This window comes from Diceros bicornis, chromosome 12 (assembly GCF_020826845.1).
Source record: "Diceros bicornis minor isolate mBicDic1 chromosome 12, mDicBic1.mat.cur, whole genome shotgun sequence".
NCBI classification, from domain to species: domain Eukaryota; kingdom Metazoa; phylum Chordata; class Mammalia; order Perissodactyla; family Rhinocerotidae; genus Diceros; species Diceros bicornis.
In genome coordinates this window covers 57,932,849-57,940,689 of record NC_080751.1, presented here as the reverse complement: position 1 = coordinate 57,940,689, position 7,841 = coordinate 57,932,849, and the positions used below count along the sequence as shown (strand labels likewise).

General features: G+C 48.7%; 1 protein-coding gene across 6 annotated transcripts in view; it reads left to right on the top strand.

Moving 5' to 3' along the window:
• The first annotated feature begins 3,683 nt into the window (after window positions 1-3,683).
• NCOA1 (nuclear receptor coactivator 1) overlaps window positions 3,684-7,841 on the top strand; it is a 234,621-nt gene continuing 230,463 nt past the window's right edge. For 4 of the 6 annotated variants that reach the window (XM_058551676.1, XM_058551677.1, XM_058551679.1 and 1 more), the window contains exon 1: window positions 3,684-4,024. The gene's annotated coding sequence lies outside the window, so the exon portion shown is untranslated. The remainder of the gene's footprint in view (window positions 4,025-7,841) is intronic. The other 2 variants (XM_058551681.1, XM_058551680.1) reach the window with 1 other exon arrangement.

Sequence of the window (7,841 nt, the reverse complement as noted above, 5' to 3'; positions counted from 1 at the left end):
TTTTCATTTAAAAAATCCCTTCAAAGCACTTTCACTTAATTGGAGTCAGTCCCACTTGTTGATTGGCATTGTCCTTTGGGCATAAAAGAACTTTCACTTAAACAGCTAAAGTAAATGGATTCCAGAAAGGCTGCTGTGAGATTCAGGAAGTAAATCTAACTAATAAATCTTTTGCCCCTGTATTAATTATTCCGGGGGGGTTAGTTGAAGTTAAGGAAGTGGGACCATTTAGGAAAAGTAGATGGAGCCAGAGAGGTGTTGAAAATGACCTAGGAGAAGACTAATTGGGAGAAATAAAAATAGGTTACAAGCTCATGAAAAGATGCTCAACATCACTAATCATTAGGGAAATGCAAATCAAAACTACAATAGGGCCTGGCCCCATGGTCCAGTGGTCAAAGTTCCACGCGCTCTGCCTCAATGGCCCAGGTTTGCAGGTTCAAATCCCGGGTGCAGACTTACTCCACTAACCAGCCATGTTGTAGCAGTGTCCGACATACAAAAAACATGGAGGAAGATTGGCACAGATGTTAGCCCAGGGCTAATCTTCCTCAGCAAAAAACAAAACAAACTACAATGAGATACCACCTCATACCCATTAGCATGGCTACTATCAAAAAACCAGAAAACAACAAGTGTTGGCGAGGTTGTGGAGAAATGAAACCTTTGTGCACTGTTGGTGGGAATGTAAAATGGTACAGCTGCTGTGGAAAACAGTATGGAGGTTCCTCAAAAAAATTAAAAATAGAATTACCATTACCAGAAGCAATTCCACTTCTGGGTACATACTCAAAAGAATTAAAAGCGTGGTCTCAAAGAGATATTTGTATACCCATGTTCATTGCAGCATTATTCACAATAGCTAAAATGTGGAAGCAACCCAAGTGTACATCGATGGATGAATGGATAAGGAAAATGTGGTACATATATACAATGGAATATTATTCAGCCTTAAAAAGGAGGGAAATTCTGCAATATGCTACAATGTGGATGGACATTACACTAATTGAAAAAAGTCAGTCACAAAAAGACAAATAGTGTATGATTCCACTTATATGAGGTACTTAGTGAAAATCATAGAGACAGAAAGCATAATGGTGGTTGCCAGGGGCTGGGGGGAGGGGAGAATGAGGAGTTATTGTTTAATAGGTATAGAGTTTCAGCTTTACAAAATGAAAAGAGTTATGGGATTGATGGTGGTGGTGGCTGTACAAAAATGTGAATGTATTTAATACCACCGAACTTACACTTAAAAATGTTTTTAAGATGGTAAATTTTATGTTTGTGTATTTTAACAAAATAAAAAAAGTGGGTTATAACTGTTTTGGCAAGTGATTTTGATTTGTAGAGGAAGAAAAAAGTGAAAGGGTCTTACTTAAGAAGGAGTATCACCCTAGAAAAAGAGTTCTTTCTCTAGCATCTATGGATAGTTATGGGAATATAAATAATACCTTAAGTTTCATTCATCATTCAACAAAATCTCAGCAGTGCATGCCCTGAGGATGTTTTAAAGTTAATTAAGACACTGAGCTGCTGAGTTGGGGCAGGGTGGGGGTGGGGCGGTGGTTGGAAGAAGGAGATGCAGGTGTTACTAACAGTTGCAGCTGTGGAAACAAAGGAAGTCAATCTAAGCGAGAGGAGAGGCAAGAAATAAAACCTTGAGGATACCAACATTACATGGCTTTGTAGAAAAGGAGCAGCCAAGAAAAGTGCTAGCAAAGGGAAGGACAGAAAACAGGTAGAGAGAAGGGAGAATGATGTAGACAACAGGGGAGGAGAGGAGAGTTTCAAAAAGGAGTTAGCAGTAACGAGGTCTGTAGAATGGCCACATGATGGGAAGATTGAAGTGTCCACTGGATTTGGCAATCAGCAGTTGCTAGAATGTAGGCCCAACAGGAGACAGCATTATCTGCACGAGTGGCTTATTTGTAGGCACCTTCACACAGTCTGCATTGGACTGGACTGGGAGGTAGGTCCTATAGAAGGGGACTAAACTGGGAATGCCAGAGATACATACTCATAGGTATTTCCAGCTCTTACTGGGGACAGGGACACTGCAGGTAGCTAGAGGTCCTGCTAAACCAGGTGATGGCAAGAGCTAATGAAATGTGTTTAGGGCCCCAGTAATAGGTCTTCGACAAGAATCAGTTGAATAAATAGGTACAGAAATGAATGAATAGATGAATGAATGTGGGGTGTGGCCTAAAGGATGCTTTATCTAGCAGGACAGGAAGAGGATGATGATCTAGGGTACCGCAGTGAATGATGGCAGGATGGAGTTCCTATCTCTGGAAGAAGTTGTCCACTGCCTCAGAGAGGTGCCAGGGAGGTTCGTGTTTTCAAGACAAAGTTGGGGGGCCCGGCCCCATGGCTTATCGGTTAAGTGCGCACGCTCCGCTACTGGCCGCCAGGTTCAGATCCAGGGCAGGAACCGAGGCACCGCTTCTCCGGCCATGCTGAGGCCGCATCCCACACACACAGCAACTAGAAGGATGTGCAGCTATGACATACAACTATCTACTAGGGTTTTGGGGGGGAAAATAAATAAAAATAAAATTATAAAAAAAAAAGACAAAGTTGGATTTCAGTTAGAAGACGTGTGAAGGGCTTAAGGATATACAGAGGTTGTTTTGGGTAGAAAACACTCCAAGAGAAACAGCAGAAAACGTTGGGAGACAGCAGCAGGACGGGACTGCGGTGGGCGAAGACAGCTAACTGGGAATAAGAGTGCAGGAAAGGATAGATGTCTGCTTTACAAAGCACTTCCGCAGCCAGTGACTCATTCATCCTTAGGAAAACCCGGGGAAAGAGATAGGTATTATACTGCCAGACTTCGGAATGAGGGATGCTTTCCAGATAAGGCCCTCACAGCTCAGAAAGCCTGTTCAGCAGTCGTTTGATTCCTCTAGTGACAAGGAACACTCTACTTTTGGAAGTAGCACTTCCATTATAGAATTAAAAAAAGCGGGTAAAAAAGAAGAAAGGTGTGGGCTCCCTTGAGGGGAAAGCTCTGTCAATGACAGACATTTTGGGTAATTCATAGAATTGCAGAGCCAGACGTGTCAGTCAGATCTTTTCATCTGTAAAACGAAGGGGGCAGATGATCTTTCTTTTCCCTTGTCTAATAGCCTGTGAAATCATCTAGGCAGCCACCTCCCAATTTTACAGAATAAAAAACGAGGCCCGCGGGATGTGTCTCGCTCAAAGTAATACACAAATCAGCGGAGGGACGGGCCCAGAGCCGACTCCTCCCGGGTCCGCAGGGCCTCTCGCCGCTCCACCACCTTCTCAGAGAGATAAGACCAGCGGGAGGCCGCAGGCCGGCTGCCTAGAAGAAAGCGCCCTGGGGTTCGAGGCTGCTTCCCGGCAGCAGAGGAACGCCCCGAGGGGAGGGGAAGAGTTCGGGCCTCCTTTCCCACACTTCGTTAGGACGCGGGCCGGGGCGGGACCCCGGCGGCGCCCCCCGCGAGCCTGCGGCCCGCAGAGGGCGCGGGGCGCCTCCTCGCTCGGCGGCCCGGGCGGCGAGGGGCGCGCTGCCGGCGAGCCGTCGGAGTCCGCGGCACCGGGTCGCCGCGGCCGGGCCGGGCCGAGCGAGCAGGGGCAGCGCGGCGGGCGGGGCGGGGCGGGGCGCGGAGGAGGCGGGGCCGCGAGCGGGGGGCGGTGGCGGCGGCGGCGGCCGAGGAGGAGGAGGAGAACATGGCGGCCGCGGAGAGCGGCTGAAATGCCTGTTCTTCAGGCCAGGCGAGCGGGAGTCTGACGCGATTCGCCGAGCCCTCCCTTCAGACGGCTGGATCTCGGCCTCGAGCGCTCGGCTGCCCTGTTCCCTGCTGCTCCCTCGAGCGGAGCCTGCGCAGGGTTCGTTCTGCATCCCCCTGCGGGGGGACCCCTGCTCCGGAGGAGGGGGCCGGAGAGCCGCGGCGGCGGCGGGCTCCCGGCCCGAGGAGCGGCGGAGGCCGCGGCGGCGCCGCCACGGTCGCGGGCGAGCGCGGCGCCCGTCAGCGCGGCCCAGGGGCGGCGGCGGCAGGTGAGTGGCGGGCGGCGGGCGGCGGGCGCCGAGCCTCCCAGTGGGTGCAGCTGTCACGAGCCGCGCGGCCGCCGAGGCCCTAGGGGGCGGGGAGCAGCTGGCGCCCCTCCGCCCCCCGCTCTCCTTTCTCTCCGTGCGGTTCCCCTCCCACTTTCCCCGAGTTCTCCCTCGGCCTCGCGCGGCTGGAGGGGGCGGAGGTCGCAGCTGTCACGGGCACCAGCTGGGGGCTGCGCCCGCGGAGGGCGATTGCTGCAGCGGCGCCTTCTCTGCCCCCTTTCCCGGTCGCCCTAGTTAGCGCGGACAGGGCGAGCATCCGCGGAGGGTGCGCGAGGCTCGCGGCCGGCGGCCCGGCGTGGGGAGCGGCGCCCCGAGCCCTTCGGCGCTCCCCGCCGCCGAGAGGGGGAGCCGGAAGTCGGCACGGGCGCCCCTCGGCCCGGCGAGCGCGGTGACCTTGGCCAGCAGGGTAACCTCTCCGAGTCTCGCTTGCCCGGACTGCGAAATGGGGATGACCGTGGCCAGCCTTTCCGTAAGCGCGGCCTTCGACGGCGCTGCTCTTTACCCCGGGGCACTTGCTTTCTCCTCCCGACGAGGGGTGTCGGAGGTAGAAATGGGATTGATAAGTGAGATTTTAATGGTACGGCTAGGGTTTGGTCCTCTTCCTAGGATTTTGCTGAAAGGCCCTCGGAAGGGGAGCAAACGTGTGGACTGGATGATTGGGAGGTGGGATTGGTTAATGGTCAGCGACAGAACTCGAGCCGCTCTCTGGTCTTTTGGAAGAGAAATGGAGAAACCGGACCCGAGGGTCCCTAGTCCTTATTGCCCAGCTGTGGGTTTTTTTTTTGTTTTTCAAATGGTCACTCCCATGGGCCAGACGCTGCCTCGGCTGACGGTGTTAGAGACGGAGGGTTTGACAATAAAGCCTGTGTGTGTGACAAGGACAGTCCACGGGGCTGTGGCTGCAGAGTTTGGTGGGGAGGAAAACTTTAAGCTGAAGGATCTTTTAGCCTTTCACGCTTGACTCTCGTTCATCGTAGAGGCGTTGAAGAGGCAGGTGTCCTTGTGGAGAAGGTGACATTTTTTCTTTGGAGATGGTGAATTTTTAATGTCGAGTATGATGATGGTGAATGAAGGGTTCTTGAGTGAATTGCAGTCCCAGCACCCTCTTGCTGCCAGGAGTAATCTGTGGCGATGATTTGTGAGGGCTGAGGCTTACACTTCAGTGAATAAGAAATCTTCAAGTGTCTGTGTAAAAAGTTGCTGTGATAAAGCTTAGATTACATTGTACTGCTGAAGGGATGGATTTCAAGGGTTAAATTTGTTTGAGGTTTGTCTCTTCTGGAATTGGTTGGAGGTTAGTCTCAAAAAAAAAAAAAAAGCTGGCCAAAGGGGCCTCTCAGCCTGTTTCGCAGAAGCTATGATGTAGTAGGAAGGGGGTCAGATTTCTTCATGTTGAGAATAATGTGAAAAGAGAGTATTTGCTTGGGTCTTTTGGTTCTTGAACTAGAAATAGTTTTGGGTTAAAGGTAGCAGTGGGGGTTTGATTCAGCTTAATAAACAGGCATTCCCTCAACTATTTGTCACAAACTAGATACGATTGGAAGCGTTTCTATTTTATCTCCTGTACTTTGTGGAAAGGTCTAATTTGGTTTTGTGAACTGGCCTCTGAAATGTTTTCCCTCCATTTCTTATTAAGACTTTATGCTTTGGGAACAGTGGATCAGAAAGTGGACCTGATAAGGGAATATATGGTTTGGAGAGAAAATGCAGGGGAGCTGCATATAAGAACAGGTGTTTGGTTTGGTTTTTGTAGACATTTTGCACTGCTTATTTATTACACTCATTTAACTCACAATGAAGTTTGATTTTCAAGGTGCGAAACTTGAATCTTACATAGTTTATAGTTAATCTCTTCCTCAATTTCTTTCTGAGAAAATCTATAGGATTGTGTCTATTAAATTGCTTTTTGTGTGGTTTAAGCCAAGGGAGTATTTTAGATCTGCATTTTTTGGTAAGTGGTTTTATTGAAAAAAAGTGCTTGATGGGACTAATGATGATTGTTCCACTTAAATTGGGATTATATAGACAATGCCTTTTCCTCCCTCTTTCTGCCAACATTTGTTTTTCTTTCTCCCTCAATTCCAGGGTTTCATTTCTAGAAATCTGGGCTGGAAACAGAAGCAGCAGGTTGTATAATCCCAAGAATTTGCTTATGCCGGGAAGCTGTAAGGGTGGCATGAAGTGGGTGTGATGTAAAGATACTGCTACTACTTAAGACATTTAACTGTTGAGGGACTCTAGGGTCAAACTTTAATTTTTGTTGAATTTCCTGTTTTCTATGTATGTGTTAATCTTTTGGTGGGCAGAGGATTGGGTTGCTATGGTGCTGACTGGTATATATTGTGAAAGCGCTGGCAAAATTTCATATTTTTACTCTGTAGCAAAGGGTGGTAAACAAGCCTAAATAATTTAAAGATGTTGTTCCCAGCATGGAAGGTTCTCTGCATGTACTCTTGATCCTGCTAATCCGGTGATCCGTCTTCACCAGGGCTAAATGTTGAGTAAGTGATGAGAATGGTGTAGAGGTGCTCAAAGGTGGAGTGGGGAAGAGAGGATATTAGACATTCCTTGAAAATCTTTTCTCTGTTGGATGGTATATCGCAATATGATTTATAATTATTTTTTAAGGACGTTTTAGCCCTCCCTTCTCTGTTGTCATCAATTTCACATATCTTCTCCTGGATACTACCCCTGTTCTTTAGTTTGGTTTTTTTCCGCTATCCCCCAAGGGCTCTACATTGTTTGAATATGTTGCATATCTTGTGGAATTGATTGGCCTTAAACGATATGAACAACATAGCTTTCATTTTAGGGCACATATAGGAAGGAGGTCAATACAAGCACACGCCACCGAGTAGAATCCCCTGTCGTGGGGCGTAGGAGATACCCAGAATGCTCGTTATTATCTTGGCAGTGATTTTTGCCTTCTACATATGATAATTACAGGAATTCTCAGAGGGCCATAAACTGCTTTCCTGGCAGAGGTCCAAAAATATGTGGCCAGCTCCTTTTTACATTATCTGCAAATATCCAGCACAGAGGGGATAGGGTGAAATACTCGGGTTTCAGGAGTTGAATGACAGAGCACCATTTCCAGTCTGGGCTGTAGAACCGTACAAATTTCTCCCCACCTTGTACAACTTTGCTGCCCATTTGGATAGACTAAACTGTAGGGAAGGACTCCTTTATCGCTTTTCTCCCAGGTTAACCAGTAGCTTAACTCTTGGTCATTGATCTCTGAGGATGGGCCCCTTGGTCTCTGACCTTTTTTCTTACCATTGGAGGTGAGGTCTAGTCATTTCAAGCCTTCCTTTCTCCCTTCTTTATGTACATATTTTTTTGTGTGAGGAAGATTAGCCCTGAGCTAACATCTGAGGCCAATCCTCCTCTTTTTGCTGAGGAAGATTGGCCCTGAGCTAACATCCCTGCCCATCTTCCTCTACTTTATGTGGGACGCTGCCACAGCATGGCTTGACCAACGGTGCATCGGTGCGCACCCGGGATCCGAACCTGTGAGCCCCAGGCCACCACAGTGGAGCGTGTGCGCTTAACCGCTATGCCATCAGGCCGGCCCCTCCCTTCTTTATATTTGAGTTAGACTTTGTGCCTTTCTCTCAACGTATGGGGTCAGAGGTCATAAAATGGCCTAGCGACAACTGGGTACCATTCTTGGTTGCTTAGTTTAAGAAGGAGGTTCAGGGTTTTCCTGTATTTAGTTCTAGACAATGTTTTGTGGGAGCACGGTATTTGGAATAATATA